The 27,843-nt window shown below is 40.3% G+C and overlaps 1 long non-coding RNA gene across 1 annotated transcript; it reads right to left on the bottom strand.

Annotated features, from left to right (window-relative positions):
- Positions 1 to 827: 827 nt before the first annotated feature.
- On the bottom strand, positions 828 to 27,843 carry LOC141416626 (uncharacterized). Its single transcript, XR_012441257.1, has 3 exons — positions 27,716 to 27,843; positions 8,848 to 8,923; positions 828 to 2,681 (listed from the first exon to the last, which is right to left on the bottom strand). It is a non-coding gene; the product is annotated as an uncharacterized lncRNA (long non-coding RNA).

A 27,843-nucleotide genomic window follows, 5' to 3' on the forward strand; every position in this document is an offset into this window, starting at 1 on the left:
CACCACTGTATCATGTGTCCTCTGTCATGAATCAATTTTCTCTCCATGTCAAGGGGAGACTGGTTCTCTTTCCTCTGAGGCTTATCTGTTAATCTCTTTCTTGTAATACAGTGTCCTTGATAATGTAGTCTGAACATTGCTTATTATTATTAGACAACAGGACAGTTTGTGTTCTTTCCCTTGCTCTGTCCCATTCTTCTTCATTATTATGCTAGCATTTCTGACAGTGGTTCTTGCTATGTAGATCACTTCAATGTTTAACCTGTGACCTATCTGGAGGAATTACAGGATTAGATCTCCACAAGTGGTTCAAGAGAGCACTTTCTTATTCCAATTATTTTTAGTTGCTGTTTCCAATTGATGACACCTATTACACTTTGAAAAGCAGTTTTGCTCATGAGTTTTAACGTGTATTTTCGAAATTGCAAAATTGTATACATCTAGTTTGATGTGATGACTTATTGGAATCCATCTATTTCTATGGACACATGTCACATTTCTCCTTTCTACATTGTGCTTTTACATGCTAAAGCAAAAACTGTAATTTTATCTGAATGATCCTTCAGGAGTCTTACTTAGCTTTAAATTTGGGTTGGTCCGTAAGAAACCAGGTAGAAACTACCAAATGTTCTCTCATGATACAGTCACCAAGGAGGTGCCCAACTCAAAAAAATATTTTTTGATAACAGATTATTCACTGGGAGTGTATTGTGGGTTATCTTACTACAGAGTCCCTAAGGTGAACATTGCAGAAATGTGCAAATAATCATAAATAGTATATATATAAAATAGGATATTTTGGAACAAATTGCTTCAGGACACTCTCCCCTTGTTACAATGTATATTTAGTTTGGTGAGATTCATCCCATTAGCAATTCTGGAATAACAGTACACGTGAAACTTTTACTCATGCATTTATAACATTATTCGTGCAATCTCTTTTCACCTGATATTACTGTAATGGGAACTAAGTAGAAGGAACTTGTTAGTAGATTGCTACAATCCAAGTGTATAACATGTAATTTTTGTGACCATGTTCTGCTTTGAATTTAACAAATAGGTCCAGTGAGATGTCAGAATTACTATGAAGTGCCTGTGAGTATAGATAGAGACTGAGAGTGTGATAAAAATGAAATGCATTGAATATGTAAAGACCACATCAACATGTGAATTCATTATGCAGAGGTTTTCTGGTTCCACTGCTGTGACACTCTCAGTTCTTCTCACAAATGTGTGTGGAACAATTTAGGAGCCACTGACCTCTGAGGATGTTGCTGTGATCTTCTCCCTGGAAGAATGGGGCTGTTTGGATCCTTCCCAAAAGAAGTGCTACAGAGAAGTGATGCTAGAAACCTACAGCAATCTGTACCACACAGGTAAATGTGGTACATTACCTTATTCAACCTGTGCACTACTGTTCTGGCTTATTGCTGATGTTGCCTCTTGGGATGTTTAAAAAGGTACAGAAATGGTTCATAATCATGCATGATCATATTATACTATGAAAATAGCTGGGGTCTCAAATTGTTCTCTCATATTGATTAAATACTAATGATTTCTCTTTGTCTATATCTTACAAACAAAAGAAGAAAATGCAATTATTGAAGAGGACTTCAGGAATCCCAGAAGAAATATGAGGTAATTTCTACTCATAATTGAAACAGTTCGTGCAGAGTGGATTATGAGAACTTGACATCAGCAAGGTGAGATGAAGCTTAGTTGCTTTTCCTAAGATTTTTATCTGTAGGCTGAGATTGGCACAGCCCCAGCCACAGAACAGGAAAATTCAGAACAGCTGCTTTTCCTAAGTTGTTTATGTTCAGAGAAGCAGGAATGCAGGTTTCTCCTGTTACAATGTCACACTCCTGTCCAAGAACTGCTGCTCCACCCTGTTTACCACTGGGTGTAAAAGATTCGCTGAAAGAAGACATGAAGCTTTTTGCTTTTAGCTTTTTGATGAGGAAGGCTTTTTGGATTTTAGTTTTTGCCTTTTGGTTTTTGGGATGTAGGTAGGCCTTTTGAAGGGAAATAGATTGCTGAAGGGAAAAGAATTGCTGAAGGCAAAAAGAATTGCTGAAGGCAAAATGAATTGCTGAAGGGAAAGTGTTGGAGGAAGATTGCTGAAGGGGAAAAATGAATTGAAGGGAGGATTGTTGAAGGGAAAAGAATTGCTGAAGGAGAATTCCTAGCAAGTCTGAAAACTGAGATTTTAAGAAAGCTAGAGAGAACAGAAGATCAGTAAAGGGAAAGGTTAACTTAAAAACCTCATCATCCAACAGGATTCAATTATTGTCATGGAATTTATCAGGTGAAACCTAAAGAGTATCATTTTTTGTGATTGAGAGGAATATTCATAAAGATATGCAGCTTTTTGTGCAATAACATGAACATCTGTAGGTATCAGGATCTGGGATTTCCTGAGGAGTGTTGACAGTGTGAAGTGGCAGAGTTAACTGAAATCAGATGAACCACATGTGCATTAGGTTGAGTTGTGTCCTTCCTGAGCCACCAATGCCTGTCAGAGCCAGAAATGGGACCTTGCCTGTGTGAGTTGGCATCTGGCCTTGTGAGAAAACCAGACATCCAGAAAAACAATATTCAAGGTTCCCAGATGGCTTCGTGTCCTTCAGATGTAAATAAGAAAGTTGTGTTGACTGTATGCTTCTCCTTCTTCTCTGTTCCTGTTTTAAAGGAGACATAACAAAGAGTTAATTTTAACTGTGCCTCCCTGTACTAATGTAACCTTGACACATAATACTTGGCATGCTTTTTCTGACCAAATGCTCTCTGTGTAAAAGGAGTTTATAAAAAGCAATGTATACTTCATTAAAGTGGCTGTGGAGCAGGACTCAGTAGTCCCCTCATTTTTTTATGGCTTCAGTCAACCAGGTTCCGCCAGTAAACGGCATTACAAATGTCTAGCTGCAAACAATATTTAATAGCCTCAAAGTCTTTTTAAATTGTAAATATGCTCTGATTGTTCACAGCTTGGACTGAACCAGCAATGTTACTAGAGAGAAACCCTAATCCCTCCTCATTTGCCATCGGCCGCTAGAAACTGCCTAAACCTTTCGCTTCCAACAGGTTACCAAAGATTTAAAAGGCTTTGCTAGTCTACAGTGGTAGACTAATTGCACAGTGGTAGATTAACTGCACAGGTAATTCTAGTAACTCATGAGGCAGAGACCAGGAGGTTTTTAGTCAAATAGTTTGTGGACCCTAACTCTAAAATATCCTACAGAGAAACATGCTGGCTGGCTGGCTCAAATAGTAGAGCATCTGCCTAGAATGAGTGAAATCCTGAGTTCAAACTCCAAAAATTGCCCCCCCCCAAAAAGTCTTGAAACTGAAAGTCCAGCCTTCTCTCTCTGCCCTGCTTTCTGCTTGTCTATCTTGTGGCAGAGATTCACTTATAATAAGTTCCTCGATACATACATATGTTTGTTCTAGGAAAATAGTGCCAGTGTCTGCTGCTCACCTAATATGGCTTGAAAATACATTCAGGGAATGAAAATGAGGCAGATTTTAGTGAAGACAAACCTCCTCATCTATTTGAAATAATTCTTGAATCTTTTATTATCAACTGAACAGAATACACCTGTAAGGTCAGAATTGAATGAATGTCAATGTCAGGAGGCCTGAAGAAAATGGGTCTGAGCTTGTTAAACTTAGGAAATGAAACATGTGATCTGATTTCACTACTGGGTACCTTGATCATCTGCTGCCTGCAGGATGGGGCTGGTCTGTGAGCCGAGAACCCAGTTTTGGTCCTAGGCCCTGTGAGGCAACTTCAATGCACCCTGCAGCTCTTGCTGGGAGGTTCTTCCCCTAAACCCATGTCTTCCAGACTGAGTTGACTGCAGCATGCCATGTGAGACTCCAATCTGTGCAATTTGTTTGGGGTTGAGGCCTGCCATGCTGTTATGATATTTCCTTTCCTTTCACTTGGACCTGTTTTCCCTTGGGATCCTTGATGTTCAAGGGAAACATAGGCTAAATTCTATGACCTATCCCCACATGAAATGCTTCTCAGCAATGTCTATAAATCCCTGAATTTCCTCAAATCTAGCACATTGTCAAGTCATTGGAAGTGTGGATTCACATCCAGATGTGGTTGACTTCTGAGCAGAGGGAACATGTTTTGCCCTTCCTGACTTAACTGTCAATAGTCCATAGGTTTTTTTCTACATTGTTTATAAGAAAATTCTGATTAACTTAGGTCACGGGGAATGCCCCAAAGGTAATATATGAAGGTGCCTTAAGACAGAAGGGGAATTTGCTTCCCAAGAAAGGAGAAAAGGAGTAGAAAAAAATTAGGACAGGAAAACATGGATGTTGGCATAATCAGTTTTTTTTGTAATCACCTTGATCTTGCTGGTTTCCTTGTTTTATTTTTGGAGGCTAGGGCTTGAACTCAGAGCTTTGTACTTGAAAAGCATGTGCTCAACCACTTGAACCACATCTGCAGTCCATTTTGCTTTGGTAATTTTTGAGATGGTGATCTCACAAACTACTTTCCAGTGCTGATGTTGACAGCTATCCTCTTGATCTCAGTCTCTGAAATATGTAGGTTTACATTCATGAGGGACTGCAGGTAAGCTCACTGTGGTTTCTTTGGATTATGTTTTTTTCTAGCAGTGCTGGGGCTTCAACTCAGGAGTTCATGCTGGGTTGGCAGGTGCTCTACCAACTAAGCCACTCTGCCAGTATTGTTTTCATGTTGGACTTTTTAAATAGGGTCTCATGAACTATTTGCCCAGACTCACTGCCTCCTGAGTAACTATAAATACAGGCATGAGCCACTGGTCCATGACTTTATTGTGGTATAAGTGATTCTAAAGTGTGATTCTTCTGTTGACTCAGTTTGATGCTAATCAAACTTCACTTCAAAACTATTTACCTATCATTTTAAGGATATATGCACTGACTATTCAACAAAATCAGTTTTGAAACAAGAAATGGACATTTGGAATATGTCTGGGGTTGTAAAGGGAATAATGGGATAAGTGTTGGTTCTATACACCTTTTCTAGTACAGAAAAGATTGGGAAGTCAGGGTTAATCACAGCTGTTTATGAGGGTTACAATATTCAGGATAAATCATTCTTCCAATGTCCTTTTACCCTTAGATATTTGGGTAGACAGTATAATTTGTGTCAATGATGACAAGTCTGAGAAACACAGGCTGAGAAAGTGACACTATTATATTTATATTTTTAAGGTTTTAGAAATTATCTTCATTTTTTTAACTTAATATGTGCATTACAGGAAACAAGCAAAGAACAAAATCACCCATATTCACAAGCAGCACACTTGGAATGCCCTAAATTCTGCATGTACACAGAATGGTCCATTTTAGGTAACTGAGATCATATGGTCTGTGTCATACTTTTCCACAAGTTGTGAATGGCATAAACTCAAAATCCCAAGGCAACAAGAATATTTTGACAACCAAGGATATATAACACCAACTAAATATGTTAGAAAAATATTGTAATCCTTCCTTCCTTGGGAACAAAAAATTCACTGAAGACAGAAATGGCAACAGGTTTCTCTCTAGGCAGAAGTATTGGCAGAGTTACAATACTGCATTTCCTTAATGTTCCATTAACAATGAGACATAAAGCAGCAGAGTACACTAAGCATGGTTTCTATGACTGTTCATTATCATATTTACACTATTAAAATATTACCAAGAAGGCATGTTCCCACTGAGTTAATATATTTCTATAGTACAGAAAGAAGGTACAGACAAATCAATAGCTCTCATCAAACTAAATCTGAGCACACCAGGACATAATTCTCCCTGTAGGCTTCCTTCTGCCCCTCAGCTGCCATCCTAATGAGGAGGTGCTACACAAAATGCCCAAAGGTGGTAACAATTCCATGTCCAAGATGCATCTTTCCTGTTGATTATAACCGTTTTACAAGTTGGCTAATTCACTAGCTCACTTTTGAGCATAAATGGTCACCTCAGGGATCTATAAAGCTTAGATGTTGTAACAATGAACTTTGTGTGCAATAAACACAAGTACTTTACCAAAAATGCACATATGGACATTTGGCTATAATTAAGATCCATCTTTTAGATGTGGAGATATTAGCAAAAAGCTCTCCCTTCCTCCTACAGTGACTAACTTCAGGAAGACACTACCACCAAGGAGTGGAAAAATAAAAGTCATTCTTCCTAAATCCTTCCAAAAAGACGTTTACATAGGGATTATAAACTGCTTCTTACATACTTTGGGCATTAGGACTTACTCTTTAATCCCAAGCAATATTAACGAAATGCATATAGGCGAAATGCTAGACAACCTGAACCAATCTAACAGACACAGAGCATAGACTCTGAATACTTCCTTTCTCCCACCCCACCCCTGCCACTACCCAGGGAACTGTCAGCATACCCTCCTGAAGAGGAAGATAGCCTTGAATCAGGGATGTAAAACATGGTAAACTGTCAATTAAAAGCTGTAACCTCAGAGCTGTAAAGCATGAGAAATTGCCCGTTAGATCCATGCAAAAAGTTAAGGACCAAGGTAAAGGGCACCATGCAGAGATAAACATTCATTCCTGCATTCCTTTGTCTCCACTTTTAAATAAACTTTCCAAAGCAGGACTTCCCTGCTGCTCTTATCTAAACCTTAGGTCTCTAAACCACAACTAGCACCTAGTTGGTGGGAGAGCACATTCCTTGTAACCTGATGCCCTGCGCTGCCTTTAACATATCCTGTAAATCCTTTGTTCAGTGCTCAGACCCAGATACCTGTCTGGGCCCACTGGTGTAAAACTAAAATCTAAGTTTTCCACTCTTCTGAGTGTTGCTTGGTTTCTCATCTGACTATATTGCCACAACATTTGGAGGCCCCAGCCAAGTGGCGGAGTCCTGTTTGATTATGTCATTTGATGACTGCTTCTCTTCCCCGCCCCCTATCTAATATCCCTTTTTCCTGAGACAGCGACTGGAGAGTGGAGGTTTTGTTTTGCTGAAAGTGTGCCAGTACCAGTAAATGGGAGTGACCCAGAGACACAGGTGATGGCTTATCCCATAGGCGTGTGTCGTGCCTCCACACTCTGCCTTCCCCTCCCTTACCTTAGATGTCAGGATACCTTTTCTGCTTCCTCCATGGTCTCACTGCATGTCCTTTGTCTCTGTCTGCCTTCCCTTCTCTGGGCTTACTGGGACCCTGTGTCCCATGAAAAACCTATAGCATGGTACTTTATGACTTAAGTTATTCCAACTAGTTTGCCAGGCTTCTCAGTCTAAAGTAACTTTAAGTCAGCTGCTTTATGAAAGTGCTTACAAAAACCTGCAGCTGCCACGCTCATGCCGTAACTCTGCCCCACAAGAGGAGGAGGGAAAGCAAACAGATGCACTCATGCACAGGATGCCGGTTCCTGGACACAGCAAAAATGCCTTCCATAGCTAAGAAAATCCATAGAGAGGACCCAGCACATCCTAAGCCACCAGCCACACGTGGCGATGGCTGTAGCCCACCACCACTTCCCCTAGAATAAATGCACACAGAGTACACAGGAAGGGGGGAGGGGTGACAGGCTGCAGGACCAGGTCTAGGCAGTCAGGGTCATTTGTCCCAGGTGTGTGTGGAGGGAGTGGCCTTGCACAAGTCCTGCTCCTAGCCTCACCTCACACCTCAGGGCATCAGACCCAGCCCTTGTAAGCCAATTGTTAGCTCAAGGTTATAGTTCCAGAAATAACAAAATAGACATTACTGTGGTCTCTAAACTTCTCATTTAGAATTTTCTATACCTTTCCCTCCAAATATTAACACTAGTTGTCCTGTATGGTACTGTTATTGGCCTGAAATGCCCTCTGAATGCCCTTCTCTAACTTTACAAATGATTTCTTTCTTTGTTAAAAAGGTAGCCTTTATTAAAAAGGCTGCCTGCTGTTAGCTAAAAGTAGGATCCTAACGTTTTGTTCTTTCTAGATGGGACCTGCACCTTCCAGGCTTCTGGCTGGTAGATGTTGGAAGCTTTGTACTGAGGCCTGGCCTCAGCATGCCTTGGGTGACCAAGAAAAGTGGCCTCCACAGGGTTCCTTAAATTACAATACCATACTCCAATTAGACCTTTTCTATAAAAGTTAAAAAAAGTAAACTGAGGTTCCCTATACAAATTTCTACCTTCTAAGCCACTCCAATACTCAGAATCTCTTAATGAGTGCTTCCCTCTCCAACAGGCAATGGTAGGAAGAGGGCAAGTCATATGTCCCCTTCCAGTTATCAGATCTAAGGGAAATTTAAAAACATCTAAACAGCTGTACTGATGCCCAGACAAATACATTCAAGCCTTTATCTCTGTGATCCAAATCTTTCAACTGACATGGAAGGTAATTATGCTTCTACTAGACCAGACTCTTATCTCATTAGAGTAGCAATGGGTTCTGGTCCAGGACACTCAGGTTGGAAATGATTATATGGCTCAAGCAGTAGAGTGCCACTTTACAAGCATAAAGTCCTGAGTTCAAGCCCAGTACAGCCAAAGTAAAAAATAATAATATTTGGGGTTGAGGAAGTAGCTCAATGGGAGAATATCTGCCCAGCATGTGCAAAGCCCTGAGTTCAGTTCCCCAGCATTACTAAAAAAACAAAAATTAAAAACAATGGTAAAGAACATAAGTGGCATTAATGTCACTATAGCCATCTCATAGTGGAAAAACATAGTTTAACCTAGACTAGATCCCTCATTCTTCAAGTGAGGAAACTGAGGCCCAGAACAGTTCAGAGACTTGCTCTCTAGAGTGCTAGGTGTCAATGTAAAATAACAACTTTACTTTACAGCAACAACTTAAAAAAAGAAAAAGAAAAAGAAAAAATCCTCTTACCTTTCTACAGCATCTTAAGGACATTTTCAGAAAGCATACCACGGTGGACTCAGAGTCATAGGTGAGAGAGGTTCTCCTAAAAGATAAATTTCTAACAGTCAGTCCCAGATATTCATAAAAAACTCAGACTGTGGCTGAAGGGAAAAGTCATTGAAGCAAGTAATACAGCTAGCCATGTCTGTATTTATGGCTATGTCTGTGTGTCCAGGACCTTACTAACAGGAGAGAAAAAGATAAGAGACACTATGGCCTCATTGCTGCTCTCAGAGAGGGCCCCACCCGACTGGGGCCTGTGTCCTGAACTTGCTACCATGGTGGACAGGAGGGGCACTTCTGCAGAAAATGCTTAAGGGGGGACAGCCCGAGAGACAGCCCCACCCCCAACTGGGACCCTGCCCTTTGCAAGGGTAACCACTGGAGGTCTAAGTGCCCCCATCACCAGATGGAAGATGAGGTGTCACCTTCCTATGGATTGATGGGTCCAAACCTCCTGGCCACACTCCACTTCTTGGCATCAGTGTTGAGGAGCCATATGGCAGAAAAACAAAAGGCCATTTTCCTCCTAGGCAGTGGAGCCCATTTCTCTGTTTTACCTTTTTCTCCTGGTCCCCGGTCCAATGACAAAAGTTATCATTCGGGGCAAATCTGGCTAGCCCCTAAAGCGCTAGTTTACCTGGCCTCTGGCCTGCTCTTGGGGAGACCTCCACTTCTGTCACTCTTTGCCCATAGTACCTGAAACTCCAGTGTCCCTGCTGGGATGGGATTTACTATCTCAATTAAAAGCTCAAGTTCTCCTCCCCCAGGCAGCTATCTCTGCTGCCCCCTCCTTCAGGAACAAATAGATCCCACAATGTGGACTGATGAGATGAGTGTAGGGTGAGCCAGGTCAGCCCTCCCTATTCAAATAAAACTCAAAAGTCCCTCACAGTTTCTACACCTAAAACAATATCCCCTCAAGCCTGAGGGATGATGAAGCCTTCTGCCTATTCCTAAAAACAACAAGGGCTACTAATTAGTTGCTCCAGCCCCTATAATGAATTAAAAATTAATTTTAAAATACAAGTTACAAAGTAAACAACTGAAAAGGATATAGATAGGTAATAAATGTATTTTTTGAGAAGTTAAAGGAAAAAGGAATGGTTTTTTGGATGAGAAGGGATTTTGTGAAGAAGGGTTTGTCCTAAAGATTGTTTCAAATAGGAAGTATAAAAACAAACCATCAAAGGGTTTAGTATGTTGTATGAAGGTCTGAGTAAGTTTTTAAAGTGTATAATAAAAAAGCTTTGACGTGTGATAAAGTTAAAGTTGAATATAATCTAAGAGTTGCCTAAAAGATTTTTAGGGTCATGTCAAACTAAAATAAAATTCTCTACGTCTATGAAATAACAAGATTATCTTAATATTGTTCTGCTCTGAGTAACATCTACAAAAAACCATTACAGAGAAAGATTTTATCAAAGAGATTATTTGTGTTTTCTGCTGATCTTGTCAAGCTTTTAAGCACTACTAAATCAGAGTTCATTTATATATTTGCTTATGTGACTTAAATGACCACCTTGTAACAGTGTTATGTTATACTTTATCTAAATATGGTACAAACATTTAAAAGATTAAAAGTGTCAATTTATATAAAATAATGAGCTAAAGCTCTCTTTTATCCAAGAGTGTTACATTTAAATCCTGACAGTCCCTGCCTCCCACAGGTCACCTACCTAGGTGTGGCCTTAAAGGGACAGACTCACTCCCTGAGTCATAAATGCTCCAACCCAATCTTCCATTTCTCAACCCCCATGCCATAAGACAGCTTACAGCTTTCCTGGCAGTTATAGGATTTTGCAGAATTTAGATCCCTAGGTATGTAGTCCCTGAACAGATGCCTTTTTATGTTCCTCCTAATATTCCTATTTGGGTCTTAGATAATGTATGGCCACCCATTTCTCTCTCTGTAGTTGGAGGACTCTTGAAATTGTCCAGGGAAGAACATTTCACAGTGGTTCTCCTGGCCAATGCCCCTCCTATTCTTAAGCTTCCTGCCTTGTATCATACTACAAGTCTGCTCTTGCTAATCAAAAATTTAACCAGTTGTACCTCCAGGCATACCAACCTCTCCAAAATGTGAGGATAGTTAGCTGACACCCACCATGTGGAGGTCAGAGGATTGGCTCAAGACTCTTTGCGACCTATGGCTATAAGGGACCTTCATCAACTTCAGGGAAGAGGAAATCTTCATTTTTGGAGCCTGGGTGTACACCATCATGAGGCTCAGCACCCCAACATTGTTTGCCAACTAACCTTCCCTTCCCCTACGCCGCCCCTTGCCAGCTTGAAGAAGCCAGAGGGAACACAACGCCCCCCTTCCTTAACAAACAAAAAAGGGAGGAATGTTGGCAATAATGGCGCCGATAGGTTTCAGTTCTTACTGCACCCTTAAGCTTCTGTTTTCCAGGGTCACGGTCCTGCCTCAAGTCTAGCTTGAATCCTCCTTCTGCCCCAACCTCCAATCAGCATGAACCATAAGATCCTAACCAATCAGATCATGCTGAGTCCCACTAAGGGGTATTTAAGCCCCTGCCCTTCCTGCTTCTCTCTCTTGGCTCTCTCTTGACTCTCTCCCTCTCACCCAGCAATAAAGAACCTCTTGGCCAGATCACTCCTCTCCACGTGGTCACTTTGGGGCCTACATTTTCCAACGCTTATTATGGAGTAAATGTAAAAGTTGTTACTCTATTCTACTGCTACCTTAAGCAACAACAACAATAACAACAACAACAAAAGAGGTTTTCAAACTTATTTCAATCAGGTCTCACTAGGATGCAGACATTCAGAGGTTAACACTCTGGCTTAGCCTGGAAGGGGAAAAAAAAAAAAAAAAAAAGAGGCTATAGTCTGCAAAAAAAATCTTGGAATTTAGGTAGTTAAAATGACCTTAGCCTGTTTCATTCTGTCATAAATAAAATCTGGGATTTAATTCTCTCTTATAATATATGGGTCTATTAACAAATGAGCTTTCTATAAATTGCTTTTATACAAAATATAATTTCAGGGTTGCTTTCTTTCTTGTTTTTTCATGCAAATGTAAGGCTCTAAGTTAAAAAATTTTATTTGTTATTTTCAACAAGTAACAAAAATATATAAAAGGTATTAAAGATATGATTTTCCAAAATAAATAAAGATTAAAAGAATACTTTTAGATAAAGGGGAGGATAAAGGCCAGCTTCCCAGAAGATGCAAAATAAATTGTCACAAAGATACAGAGTAAATTGCCATAAAATGATACAGCTTATAGATGATATACAACTGATCAAGTTAACTAAAATGAAGGTACATTAAAGGTTTTATAAGGTCAAAATTTAATGTACTGATGTTAAACTAAAACTTAATTCTATAAGCTCATAACAACAAGGCTACCTTAAAAATATTGTATTGGTCTAGATAAATTTACAAAAAAAATGTCTTATAAAGACATTGATCTGCCACCACCACATCCCCCCATTAAGGCTTCCTTTTAGGACAGGAAACCTTAACTTGAAATATCAACTCTTCAGCTACTACCATTAGACGTACAGTTGACAGGCTATGGTGCACCAGCCTAGGAAGCTTCTTTGTCTGCATGACTCTTGCTTATCAGTACTTGCCAGCTAACTGGAAGGGCATTTGCACATTAGCATTCCTCACCCCAGATAAACACAGTGCCTAACAATCAGACCCATGCCCCATTACCTTTAATGGCTGGTATGAGATTAAAGCAAGCTATCCAATTCATACATTTATTAATCAGACTGGGGATAATGGCTGGAAAAAGAACAGGCATAGGAGGGACTGCCTCGTATCAATTATCTGTGGACCTAACAAATGACATAGAACAAGTAGCTAGCTCTATAGTGACCATGTAGGATCAGCCGAACTCTCTAGCCACAGTGGTCCTCCAAAACCAGAGAGGGCTGGATTTACTCACTGCCAAAAAAGGGAGGGCTTTGACTTTTCTTAAACACAGAGTGGTGTTTTATGTAAATCAAATGGAAATAGTCAGAGATATGGCTCTTTCCGTTATCTGGCCCCCTCCTCATGCTTCTATTGGCACTTGTGTTTGAAATGTGCATTCTTAACGCCATAACCAACTTCATTAGCTCACAACTGGAGGTGATAAAGTTGCAGCTCCTGGACAAGAAAAAACTTATAAGATTTCTAAAGTCCAGTGTTGACACTTGTCCATAAGTGGAAAAAGCATCAAAAGGGGGGAATCAAGAGGAAGATAGCCTTGAAGCAGGGTTGTAAAACATAGTAAGCTGTCAGTTAAAAGCTGTAACCTCAGACAGGGTTATAAAGCATGAGGAATTGCACATTAGAGCCATGCAAAAAGTTCAGGATCGAGGCAAAGGGCACTATGCAGAGATAAACACTCATTCCCACTTTCCTTTGTCTCCACTTGTAAATAAACTTTCCAAAGCAGGACTTCCCTGCTGCTCTTATCTAAACCTTAGGTCTCTAGTCCATTACTAGCCCCTAATTGATGGGAGAGCACATTCCTTGTAACCTGATGCCCTGCACTGCCTTTTAAATATCCTGTAATCCTTTGTTCAGTGCTCAGACCCAGGTACCTGTCTGGGCCCACTGGTGTAAAACTAAAATCTGAGTTCTCCACTCCTCTGAGTGTCGTTTGGTTTCTCATCTGACTATATTGCCACAACACTCCAAGACATTAAGTTTAACAATTTCATTCCCCAAATGCAACCATTTTTATGAAGTCACAAAAAATACTTCAAGAGCTCTAAGTCAGCCCTCTTTTTACATTTATGCACTTTTAAAATCTCAAAAAACTAGTTGCTCCCCAAAATGACTTAAATTTCACACTATATACACAGTAGCATTGAATAAACTACACAAACCTAACAAAGACTATAATTTGAGAGGAACAATCTAGTTAGAACCTTTCCCATCTCTATCAACCTCATGGTCATCTTTATGCATCTGTAATGTTTCCAGGGGATTTACTAATTTCACTTCCTAAGTGGTTTTAAGATTGTTTTTCTTATGAATTTTAACAAAAAGTGTGATACTCTCCTTTGTCATCACTGACCACCTCTTTAACATCTAGAGTTCAGACTAGCTGTTGTATATTAAGACTCAGCTATCCATGGAAAAATAAAACAAAATACTTAGACACAAGGGACAATCAGTCTTGCTTCAGCAAACACACATTGGTATAAAGCCCTTTGTACTTTTTCTCACTCCCTCTCTGAGCCAGCACAAATATAATGTGTACTGGTCAGATAAGTGGTTTCATTATTCCAGTTCCAAAACACAATATTATGAATTTAAGAAAAACGATATCTAGAAAACGTGTTATTTACTACATCTACTTTTAAGAAAGACACTTTTATACTCTTCCTCATGGGGCAAAAGCTTTGTATTCGTGAGATTTCATGTGGGTGGGTAAGTAGTACAATATAAGGTTTTCAGTCATTGTGTCAATTTCTAGCACAGACATTCTGAAATCTTTGGATTTCAGGAGGATTGTGGTCAATTCATGGGATCGTGTCTCAAAAATATCCAAAGGAAGAAAGGGCTGGTCAATGACTCTAGAGGTAGAGCATTTGTATAGCAAGCATGTGGTCCTAAGTTCAGACCCTAGAATTGCTGCCCCATCCCAAAAGTCTTGCAAAGAAACTCTGCTCTATTTTTCCATTACTCACTACTACTCTACTGCATGTGGCAGAGGTCACAGCACACACTGGGATTCCCTCCCTCACTTATGATAAGGTCCCTTAATGCATCCATGGGTGCTGCCTGGATTCTTTCACATCAGACATGAAGAACCTGGTAGTCTTTTGATCAGGAAACATGCAAGATTGCAAAATCAGGACATTCCTCCTGGTCCACTGAGTCCTTGCCTAGCCTGGCTTAGGAAGCACTTCTAGGTTCCTGCACAGGAGAAGTCATGGTCATTTGGGTTCCCCACTTCTTCTAATATCCTTGGGGCAGAGCTGATTGCCCTGAATCTGGTAAATGTTTTCAAACATGTTCTAAAATCTAGGGTCCCAACACCTTGTCTTTTAAGGTTATCATAAATCCCTTAATTTACAGCTATCCTCATGTTGCCCAACTAACAGGAAAGGTAATGCATGTGCATTTGAAGTTCATGCAGATGGTGAAATACTGGGAAGGTATGGAGGGTTTGAGGTTTTTGCCCTCTGACATAAGTTTTGGTGTCCTGGCCTGTGTCTAGACCATATGTTCAAAACTGAATTGCAGATGTAGCAAGATGTAATCTAATTGAAAGAGGGGTTGCAGTAGCAGTTGAGCACCAACTGTAAGGTAAATAGGTATCTCAAGGGTGAGGCAGAACAAGATTGTGCTTTCTATGGAGGAGCAACAGTTCAAAGGATTGGTCTGATCAGAATGAAATTTTTCACTTTGCTTTGTGTGCCACCATTTCAGTGTTCATATTCTGTCTGGTTCCCAAGCTTGGGAAAATACTGTACCTTCTGCATGTGGGTTTTCATTTTAACCTTGGGTTTATCAGTGAGGTTGTCTGAACTATTTCAAAAATGCTTTTTGATTTTGGGTGTGGAATAGTGCTGTGGGTTTTTAATTTTTTTTTAATCTTCAGTTTTGGAATTCTTTGTGAAATATTGGTATAAAATCTACAGTTTCTCCTTGTATTTAATTATTGTGTTCCCTGGTCAGTATGTTCTTACATTCTTTGATTACAATGGGGAGATACAAATTCTGAGATTAAGTGTTGAGAAATCCTTTTCCATAGAGTTAAGTGACTGATACCAACTTACTGAAGTGAGACATCACCAGGACTTTTTCCCTGTTCCACTGAGGCCCCAACTGCCCTGCCCTAAACACTGCTCCTTCTGTGAGATCATGGGTCATCTCCCCAGACACTGAGTATGGAAAACTCTCAGCAGACCCCTGGCCCATTTCCAGGTGGAAGAAACAGTTTTCATTTGGAAAAGCCAGGAGCAGGATCTCCTTAAATACAATAGATCTGCAGGCTGGAAGGTGTAGCATTCAGGGAGAAAGCCAGGTGTTCTAAGATCTGTGGCTGGACTCATTTATCTGGTCTGGCACTTTACCAACTAGGGCCCCATGTCTACTGAAACTCAGGTCTCTGGGGACAAAGCCCCTTTTCACAGGTATTTAGAAGTTCTGGAGGGACGGAACTGTACAAACTTCCCCATCAGAATTTGGTGGGAGGAGGAATCACTGACTAATCCCTAGAAATGCCTTTCTGGTGCCAGCCATATTCAGGATCATTAGGGGTTTTTTGAAATCAACTCTGCAGGAGTCAGTCTCACTCCCTGGTGGTCTGTGTGCTAGCCAAGGTAGGGGGTGGAACCACAGTCATGGCAGAAGACAGAAATGTGACCTTCATCCACTCTGGAACATGAGGTGATTGGAACCAGCCTGAAGCAGCAGAGACTTAGGCCCCAGTTGCCACTCATGTGGTACTTGGACTTGTCTGTTTAGGTGTAGAGCAGGGTGCGTGGTCAGTACCCTGGCATTCTGTCCTCTACCTGTAGGGAACCTGGCACAGGCCTGGAGCCCTTTCATTGAAGCCTAGCACTCTCTACAGTTGTGGTGATGGAAGGAGATATTGGTTCCTAGGAGGAGCCTCTGTGGTTCTTGGGCTTCCAGCTCCTTCCAATTTCCTGAGGGCAGAACTGACAGCCCTGAATTATCTAAAAGTTTGGAAGCAGGATCTTGAATCCACAAGATCCCATGCAGTTGCTTTTCAGTACTCCAGTAAACCTTTAAATTTACAGGTAACCCACAGTGCAGAACTCACTGCAAAGGTGGTGCATGTGCACTTGGGGTTCAAGTGGGAGTAGAGACTGAGGAAATGACAAAATTTTGTGGTTGGTTCCTTCCCTGACCTGTTTGATATTCACCTTGGCCTGTTCCTAGACAGCTTTTTCCAAAATGAAATGCAAATTGAGACAGAAAATGAACATAGGAACACAGACTTGGACAACCCCAAAAGCATGGTCTTCAGGGGTGTCAAGGTAATGTAGAGAAAGGCTGCTTGTTGTAAGGGAGGATAAAAGAGGAGCAGAAAGAAGATGGGAGTGAAGGGACAAAGGAGGGGCCAAAATCAACTCCTGGACCAGAGTTCTTTTCCCCTTTATTTCACACTTTCCCCTTTATTGTCACACTTTCAGGTGACAAAAAAGGAGGGTTTGTTGTGGTGGCTTAGCCTAGGCTGGATCAGAGACTTCCAACCTGGAAAATTGACTGAATTTCTTTAGGAAAGTTTGCTTAGTAAGTGTTCTGTTTCAGTGGGTCAAATAATCAAATGAATTTGAGGTAGAATGAAGAAGAAATGAAAGTGTGTGCTTATCTTGTACGTTTAGAAAGGAAAGACATCTAAGTGTAATGGGAACAGAAAGGATGGTGAGGAGGGGTTCTTTAATCACCACTATTTTCAGGATTACTTTGCTTTTATGTTTTCAGCTGTTTGCATTTGCATTCAGGGAGTTAGTGTAGTCATAATATAATTTGTGAAAGCAAACATTGGAATCTGCTTCTGAAAGAAAAGGTTTATTAATTTGAGAGTTTACTTTGGTGTGTGGTATAATTTATATTCTGTTGCACACATGATGGACTGCAAGGTTACAGTTCATCCTGTTTACTCACTCTCACCTAAAAGATTTTCTAGGGTCATGTTAATCTAAACTTGATTCTCTATGTACATTAAGTACCAAGGCTATCTTAATATTGTTCTGCTCTGAGTAAGATCTGTAAAAAAAAGTTGTAGGGAAAGATTTTATTGAAGTAATTACTTGTGTTTTCTCATCTTATCAAGCTTTGAAACACTACTAAATCAGAGTTCATTTAAGTATTTTTTCATGTAAAGGTCACTTAACTGACCACCTTTTAACTGTGTTCTGTGTCTGGAAATTACCTAAATATTTTGCAAACACTTGCAAAGTTAAAAGTGTCAGGTTATCTAAAAGTACCAACTAATTCTCATTTTTATCCAAAAGAATTACACCTAAACATGTGGCATATAAAATGGTTAATGAAACTTTGACAGTTCATAATCAGTAACATTCAAAAAAAAATTCTGCCATTTGGGCAGTACTGATACTTAAAACTGCCTTATATTTTTCTTAGCCAAATAAGTGTTACTGTGTATATATAAAATATGTATTGTCCTCCTAACTTGTAAGAGAGCTAAAGTTAATGATGCTAGACTTTTGCAACCTGTGTCCATGTGTTCCTAATTGTAACAAGGAACATTTAGTGCTGCTGTTATAATGCTGTCAATCATAATTATTTTTCTAAAAATGCTGTCTGCACTGGAAATAAGTAAATGTTCTCAGAATTCCCAAACTACTTTTCAATACTTTAATCATGGCTATCCTAATTCTTTTCATTCTCAGTCTTGGTCCTTCTTTGGAGCATTTGCAATTAAATCCAAAAATGGACTCTGCCACATACCAATTTTTCAATTGAGTCAGCCTTTTAGATATTTGCTCTTGTTGGCTCTCTGTAAAACTTTTAACTGTTGTCTGTTGACATTCTGCAGGATTTTTAAGTTGTCAGGATATCATCTATAGTCCAGTCAGAACTAAAAATGGACACCAGGTAAGCCCACTTCTTCTAAACCTAGTTTGTTGCTTATAATTTGGCCAAGCAAGTCTTAACTGTTATTGATTCCCACCTGATTTTCCTGATGCTTCCCCTTCATCAAGAGACATCCTAGAAAAGCTCATGATTAATGAGCATGGTTAGTGGTTTTTAGTAGTCCATGGTCATGGAGTTATTTTCCAGTACACAGTCTATTTAACTGGAAGTATTCTGACTTTTACTTACTCTGTATTGTACTCAGTAAAGGTGTAGTCTTAGACTGAAAGAACAAGTACTTATGAGTTAGACTGAAACTACTGAGATGGGACACCCTCCAGATAACAACTCTGGAACCTCTGCCAGAACAGGGGCTGAGATGGTGACCAACCAGGCCACACCTGTCATTGGAACCATTTGCTATGCATGCCTTTGTCCCTTCCCCCAATTCTTTTGTCTAATTTAACCTATAGCTAATGTCTGTACCAAATTCCCTTGTTTTTTCCTTCTCATGCTGATGGCCATTGGCCCATATGCATTTAACTGCATATCTCATTTATTCATTTATTTATTTTCATTTTTCTTTTATTATTCATATGTGCATACAAGGCTTGGTTCATTTCTCCCCCCTGCCCCCACCCCCTCCCTTACCACTCACTCCGCCCCCTCCCTCTCCCCCCACCAATACCCAGAAGAAACTATTTTGCCCTTATTTCTAATTTTGTTGTAGAGAGAGTATAAGCAATAATAGGAAGGAGCAAGGGTTTTTGCTGGTTGAGATAAGGATAGCTATACAGGGCATTGACTCACATTGATTTCCTGTGCGTGGGTGTTACCTTCTAGGTTAATTCTTTTTGATCTAACCTTTTCTCTAGTACCTGGTCCCCTTTTCCTATTGGCCTCAGTTGCTTTTAAGGTATCTGCTTTAGTTTCTCTGCATTAAGGGCAACAAATGCTAGCTAGTTTTTTAGGTGTCTTACCTATCCTCACCCCTCCCTTGTGTGCTCTCGCTTTCATCATGTGCTCATAGTCCAATCCCCTTGTTGTGTTTGCCCTTGATCTAATGTCCACATATGAGGGAGAACATATGATTTTTGGTCTTTTGGGCCAGGCTAACCTCACTCAGAATGATGTTCTCCAATTCCATCCATTTACCAGCGAATGATAACATTTCGTTCTTCTTCATGGCTGCATAGAATTCCATTGTGTATAGATACCACATTTTCTTAATCCATTCGTCAGTGCTGGGGCATCTTGGCTGTTTTCATAACTTGGCTATTGTGAATAGTGCCGCAATAAACATGGATGTGCAGGTGCCTCTGGAGTAACAGTCTTTTGGGTATATCCCCAAGAGTGGTATTGCTGGATCAAATGGTAGATCGATGTCCAGCTTTTTAAGTAGCCTCCAAATTTTTTTCCAGAGTGGTTGTACTAGTCTACATTCCCACCAACAGTGTAAGAGGGTTCCTTTTTCCCCGCATCCTCGCCAACACCTGTTGTTGGTGGTGTTGCTGATGATGGCTATTCTAATAGGGGTGAGGTGGAATCTTAGCGTGGTTTTAATTTGCATTTCCTTTATTGCTAGAGATGGTGAGCATTTTTTCATGTGTTTTCTGGCCATTTGAATTTCTTCTTTTGAGAAAGTTCTGTTTAGTTCACGTGCCCATTTCTTTATTGGTTCATTAGTTTTGGGAGAATTTAGTTTTTTAAGTTCCCTGTATATTCTGGTTATCAGTCCTTTGTCTGATGTATAGTTGGCAAATATTTTCTCCCACTCTGTGGGTGTTCTCTTCAGTTTAGAGACCATTTCTTTTGATGAACAGAAGCTTTTTAGCTTTATGAGGTCCCATTTATCTATGCTATCTCTTAGTTGCTGTGCTGCTGGGGTTTCGTTGAGAAAGTTCTTACCTATACCTACTAAATCCAGAGTATTTCCTACTCTTTCCTGTATCAACTTTAGAGTTTGTGGTCTGATATTAAGATCCTTGATCCATTTTGAGTTAATCTTGGTATAGGGTGATATACATGGATCTAGTTTCAGTTTTTTGCAGACTGCTAACCAGTTTTCCCAGCAGTTTTTGTTGAAGAGGCTGCTATTTCTCCATCGTATATTTTTAGCTCCTTTGTCAAACAAAAAGTTTTTTAAATATATCACCCAACAAAATAACCTCTCAAATTAATAAATCCTTTCTTTTAACAGAAGATCCTAAAGGTATCTGATTTCCCAATGGTCTATCACAGACTTCCTCAATTGTCACAAATTACATTCTAACTAGACAAATTCCATGAATGAAAATGCAAACAACTGAAAACTTATCCAAGCAAAGTAATCTTGGTAACTCTAGTGGTTAAGACCACCACCCTACCATCCTTCATGTTCCCATTATACTTATATGCCCAACAAAGGAAGCAGACACTTTTGATTTTTCCATGTTCCACCTCAAATTCATCATTTTACTTGATCAGCTGAAAAAGAACAGTGACTACAAAGTTTCCTAATGAAATTCTCTCCTCTTTCCGGGCCTGAAGTCTCTGGCCCACTCTCAGCCTAAGCCACTATATCAACCCTTCCTTTATTGTCACCTGAAACGCGGTCCCAAGGCTAAGGATGTCTGGTCCTGGGGCTAAATTGAGCCCCATCTTTACCCATCATTTCTCAGCTTCTTTCTACTACTCTTTACTCCTCCCTTAAAGAACCACCCATCTTTGCCTTGCCTTGAGACACCTGCACTCTCTGTTGTGGGACTTGTGCTGCCTCTGATACCCTAAATTCATGTTTTGCCTCAATCAGCATCTCATCTTTGGAAAATGCTGTCTACACAGGCTAAAGAAGACATCAATTTTGTTCATCAAGCTTTATCAAGTCCCCAATCTCTGCCCTCCCATTTGAACCCAAGTGCAAGGCACTGCCACAGCAGTGAGTTATGCAAGGTGAGTTCTCTGTAAATTTAGGGATTTATTAGAATGCAAAGTGGCACATGCCTGGGATCTGGTTGTTCATTCAAGACACTACTTCCACATATTTGCATAATTCAGGACCATCAGTTTTACCCTGAGAAGTCTGGAAAGAAGGGGGACACCAAGAACCACAGCTTCTACTACTGGGAACCTGCTACCTCCCATCATCACCTCGTCTGTGGAGAGAACCCAGTACTCCAGGATGGATCAGGTTACCCAGAGGTAGAGGACAGGATGATAGGGTCCTGCTTATCTTCACAGATTCACACCCTGCAGAGAAGATGGAGGGCCACAAGGCACTGTAGGCAATTAAGGCCCCAAACTCCAGGGCTGTGTTGGGGAGGCCAATGTCCCTCACCGCTGCTTCAAGCAGTTCCAACTTCCTCATCCACCTGAGACTGGAGGTACTGGTCACAAACACTACTTCTGCCTTCTATTGTGACTGGGGTTCTGCCCTCTGGCCTAGATGAGCACACACATGACAGGGGAGTGAGACTGAATCCCACAGAGTCCACCAGAAAGTCCTATTCCAAGGATTAGACAGTGGTACCTGCTCCCACCAGATTCTGATTGGTCAGTCTATATAGTTCTTTCTCTCCAGCACTTTTCATTGGCTATTGGACCATGGCCCTGTCACCTTAGATCTGTGGGACAGGAGAAGTGATACCCCCACCTGGTAGAGTGCCAGGACCAATAAGTGATACCAGGCACAGCCCTCAGCAGACAGGCCTCCTCCCTTGACCTTATATGTTCCCCAGCACGGAGATGCATTGTACTTAAGCAGAACCTGCACTTGGGTTTTCCAAAAGAACTCTATTTCTTTCACATGGAAATGGGGCCAGGAGTCTGCTGAGAATATTCCACATGCAGCATCTAAGGATATAGCCCGTGATTTCACAGAAGGACCAACTTCTATAAAAGGCAAGTGAGACTTCAATAGAATAGGAACAAAGGCCTGGTATTGTCACAGTATGTTGGTATCAGGCACTTTCCTTTATGGACAAGGATTTTGCACACCTGATCCCTCAATAATTATTTGCATGTTTCTACAATGTCTATGACAGGGAGCTTATAGAATGGTAAACTAAAATACATACCCTGTGATAACTATGATTATTTGCATGTTTCTGCTATGTTGTTCAGAAGGATCCTGTAGGATGAGAGCCCAAAATATGTGGCAGAGCTCACATGGTAAAAACAGCACACAATATGCAGAAATTTTGTGATAAAGTAAAAATACACAATTCCCAGAGAGCTAGCATTTCTTAACATAAGTTGTGCAGAATCATGGGACAAATGAAGCAAGTATACTCGAATTCAAGCTACAGAGCACAAAATATTAAAGGTCTAGTTTTGATCACTGTTAATGTTTAGAAGAACATTATTTTGGAGACAGTAATATAGCCTACTGCATGTGATTTCATGTTATGGATGCTTAGACCTAACATACAAAGATAGAAGTAAACTGGAATAACTTTAGAACACATAACCATGAATGCTGAGCATTCATGGTTTTTCCTGAATGAGGTCTTGTGGGAGCCACACGAAGTAAATTGCCATGGACATTAAATGTCTATATATATGTTGAACTGGGAAACATAAAATTTGAACATTTTAGAAATCATAGAGCTGGTGGAGTGGCTCAAGTGAGAAAGTGGGGCCCTGAGTTCAAACTCCAGTAGCACCAAAAACAATAAACCAGAAATCATGATGAAAGACCTGTTGCTAAGATAGTACAAATTTTCCTCATGAGAAAAGGGAACCATGGTGAAAATACAGGAAAAGGGAAAAACTGTGTATGAAGATAATGTCCATGTCGACACTCCAGCAACATATAACAGCAAATATGAAAAGACAGAAATGTGGATCATCAGTCAAAATGCATTGTAAGAGTTCCTCAAACTGCTTTTGCTGAAAAGCATGGACTCTGTACTCAGCAGATGAATTAGCTAAAAGCAGGAAAAACTTGGTGTCTCTCCATTTTCAATCAGTCTTTTCACTGAGCCATTCACTCTGCAGTCACCTTGCAATCCCCTTGGAATCTAGAAAGGAGAAGATAGATATTTTCTTCATGACATGAAACCAAAACTACCCCCAACATTAGACCTTCCTTTGGATGGACCATTCTGCATATAACAACTCCAGAACCTCTCCCAAAATGATAGCTGAGTTATAACAACAGACCACACCTGTGACTGGAACTGTTTAACTATGCATATCTTAGGTCCCTGCACCCAGTTCTTTGCCTATTTAAACCTGTATCTCATGTCTGTACCATGCAGATGGTGAACATGAGCTGAGCCTTACTTTGCCTCATCCCACAGCATATCTCCAGCTTTGAAATACTTCTTTCCCTTCCTTCAACATACTTCTTTACTTGAAATTGAAGGGTAATTAGCTGGACCTAGAATGTGGAACCAGAGGAGTTTGTGCCCTGGATCCAAAATTCTATTTTCAGAAAGAGAAATGACTGCTGAAAAATCTCAGGTACTAGACTCATTTCACAAAGCCTTTCCTGGAACTGTCTAAAGTAGAATCAAAGAATTGTAGGCAAGCATGTTGAAGAAACAGCAGAGTGGAAATAGTATGTACAAAGGAGATAGTATCAGTACAGACTGAGAAATCATCAAAGGATTATATAGAAATGATGAAGATGGATCTACAACAAGTTCAATGAATCCATCATTATAGGTGCTCAATGATGGATTAGAACAAGAAGAACAAAGAATCAACATGAAAATGATTGAAATTATGCAGCCAAAAGAGAAAGAAAATACTTCAAAACTCACAGAATGTGTCACCAGTATCTGAATTATGAAAATCATTGAAAGGAGATCTCTAGAGAGAAAAAATGTATATATAAGCTAAGAACTTAGATCACATAAAGAAAAACAGTGTTAGGAAATTAAGAAATGAACAAAAATTCTTTACTTTCTTCCTTTGAATAACTACTATTGTTCAAAGAAAACATTTTTTAAAAGTCATTGAAAGTGAACCATGGACTAGGTGATCATACCTTATAATATTAACAATTAGTAACAGTTATATATGGTTGAAGGATAACAGTAGGAAACATACCAATATACCTGCGCCGTCCATGAAGCAGCACATCTTTATTTGAAATGCATTTAACTTACTTAGAAAAGGATTGTTCATGTTGCAGAAATTACTCACAATATATTGTAAAAGTACTTGCTATTATAAAGGGGAATAGAAAATGTGATAATATAATTAATAAAGGAGTGCACCTGTCAGACTGGCTCTAGTGATGTAGTGCTTGCCTTAGCAATCACAAGACCCTGAGTAATAAATAAGTAAATAAATAGGTAAATAAAGGATTTCAGCAAGATTGTACACCAGCGAAATCCAAAACACATCATTTTGCTGAATTTATAATAACCATCTGAACTTCAAATTAATAGAAGAACACTGTTTACACAGAACAAAGGAACAGCAAAGAAGAATGACAGGCAGAGGAAGGGGTGAGATGGCGGTGAGAGTAACATGAAAGAACAAGTAGGAAAAATGTGCAAAACCAAAGGCCATCAGTATAGTACAAGCATCAGCAAACAAAGAAGCTGCTTAGTGCTAAATGGACAAGTGTAATAAATTAGAACATTCCATGTATTGCTAACTCACAGAATGAGCAAACAACAATAACATATCAGATAAATTCATACACTATCAAAACTTTCTGGAAATTTAAATTATCCATACTCTACAGAGCACCAATCCCACAGCCCCCACCCTAAAAGAATATTCTGCTAACAGTGTAGACTATTAGGGCATTTTATTACTAAAATGACCAAAATCTTTTGAGTCAATCTCACCACAGGGTATATGGTTTATGGGCTTGAGTCTTTCTTAAAGATCTATTGCTCCAGAAACTCTTATCATGCACCCACTTTAAGGTGAGGGAAATATTCAGAGTCATCTTCTGACATCCTGTGACCTTAGTGAACTATCTTAATCTTTATCAATGTACACTGAGATGTATTAATTGCAATGCTTATTTTCAGAAACCTTTTGATCTCTTCCACCATTATAGGTTTGCTTAGTATACCACAAGGTTTATGCCTGGTACTAGTGAAGTCTGTTCAGTGTGTACTCTTTACTTCATGAACCATGCTTCACTTTTGCTCAACTCCAGTGCCTTGCCTGAATTCATCTCACAGAAGACAGAAGTACAAAAAATGGACACTCTGGTAACATTACCAAACATTCCCCCTAAGATACCAAATGGTATGACTTGTGCTGTATTTTTTGTCATCACTTCTGATAACAAATATGTGGTGTTACTAACACCAACCAACTTTCAAATAGCAACTAATTATCCTTCAGTTCAAATCTGACACTGTCCAGACAGCAAAGTCCCTCCAACTTCTGGGCATCAGTGTGCAACAGATAAGCCATAGCACATGTTTGCTATCTCTGGTCATGCCAGTCACCTTCCTAAAGTCATAGAGAGGTACAAACCTGAGACAAGTCATTAGAATAAATGCAAACATTGCCTCAATGGGGCTTAGGAAAACAACCAAATACACTACTATTGCCTCAGAAATTTCAAGGATTTCAGAATCTCTGTGCTAGAAACTGACTCAAGGACCAAAAATTTTAATTTATACTACACACCCACATCACCTTCCAAATACACCAACTTTTTGCCACATCAGGAAATATATAATGGTGTCTTTCTCTGAGACTCGGCATCCCAGACTTGTCTTCATTGACAAAAATTACACTGTCTGACCAACTACCTCAACACAAAAGGAAAGTGGTGGAATGATATATTCTGAAGGTTGTAACCCTCATAAGTAGCTGCAATTAACCCACACTTCCAATCATTTCTGTGCTAGAAAAGGAGCACAGAGCCAATATTCTTCCCATTACCCACTTTGTAAACTCAGATACTCCTCCACACACTTTCCAAATCCTTTTTTTTGCAACAAAAATGATTATGTGCTGTATTCAGGGCAAACATCTTCAAAATGATTTGTAAATAGTTGTAAATGATTTGACAAATCTGAGCCTGAGTCATTAAACAAATCACACTTTAGTGTAACTCTAAGATCACGAAGAACCCAGATCAATGTGGGTCATGCCTGTAACCCTAGCTGCTCAGAAGACAAAGATCAGGATTGTCTTGGCTCAAAGCCTGTGGTAGGAAAAAGTTCTTGAGACCCTATCTTGAAAAACTCATCACAAAAATGGGTCAGTGGAGTCACTCAAGTGGTAAGAGCACATGCCTAGCAAGCATGAGGACCTGAGTTCAAATCCCAGTGCAATTAAAAAAACAAAAGAAAACCATGAAGGTCCAAGCACTGGTAGCTACTCCCTGTAAACCCAGGTACTGGGGAGACTGACATCAGGAAGACAGTCAAAATCACCTTAGAAAAATTGTTTACCAGACCCCATTTCCAAAATAACCAGAGCAAAATAGAATGGAGACATGGTTCAAGCAGTTAAGCACCTGCTCTGTGCAAAACTATGATTTCAAACCTCACTCACCAAAAATAAAAAGAAGTAACAAGAAAACAAGATGAAGAGGATCGTAGGAGAAAACTGACTTGCCATTATGCATGTCTCTGCACTCCCAATTTATTTCTTCTCCTATTTTCTCCTCTCTTTGGGAGCAAATTGCCTTTCTGCCTTGAGATGCCCACATACCTTACTTTTGGGGTGTTCCCCCTAGAGCAATATCTCTTAAATCCATGGTCTAAGTTAATCAGCATTTCATTGTAAAACAATATTCTAGAAAAAACAACCTGTGGAAAATGAACACTAAAGTCAGGAAGGGCAAAAAGTGTCCCCTCCACTCAGAATCAAACCATGTGCACGTGTGGATCCGCATTTCCAGTCAACCTGGCAACGTGTGGGATACATGGAAATTTAGGAGCTTATTGGCAAAACTAAGAAGTACTGCATTGACTGGACAGGGCATAGAGTTTAGGTCATGCTTCCCTTGAACCTGATGGACGCAAAGGGAAGCCAGGTCCCAGTAAGGAGTTAAGGGGACGCTGCCCAGGAGCGCCCCATCCTGGCACAAACTCCTTAAGTACTCGGGAGAATTCCCACCACCTCAGTCTGCGGGACAGGAATTTGCATATAGTCTCCCAGCAGGACTGTGAGCTGGGAGCAAGTCACCTCACAGGGACACAGGGGTTCAAGGCTTTAGGCCCACCAGCATTCTCCAGGCGGAAGCGCACCTAAGACCCCAACCCTGTGATCAAACAACAGAATCCGGAATGGACGGGGCACCGTAAAATCACCGCTGCTTCTGGATCCAACAGTTCCTCCACCCTGCACTGCAGATGCCCAGCCGCCCTCTCACCATTTCCCGCTTCTGACGCGTCCAGGTGACGTCCCTATGGTCCTGCAGTCAGAAAATTTCACACGGCTGCCAGAGTGTGGCCTGAGCAATGTCCCACCAGCAGGAGCACGGGACATATGACGATAATG

Source organism: Castor canadensis, chromosome 14, assembly GCF_047511655.1.
Source record: "Castor canadensis chromosome 14, mCasCan1.hap1v2, whole genome shotgun sequence".
NCBI classification, from domain to species: domain Eukaryota; kingdom Metazoa; phylum Chordata; class Mammalia; order Rodentia; family Castoridae; genus Castor; species Castor canadensis.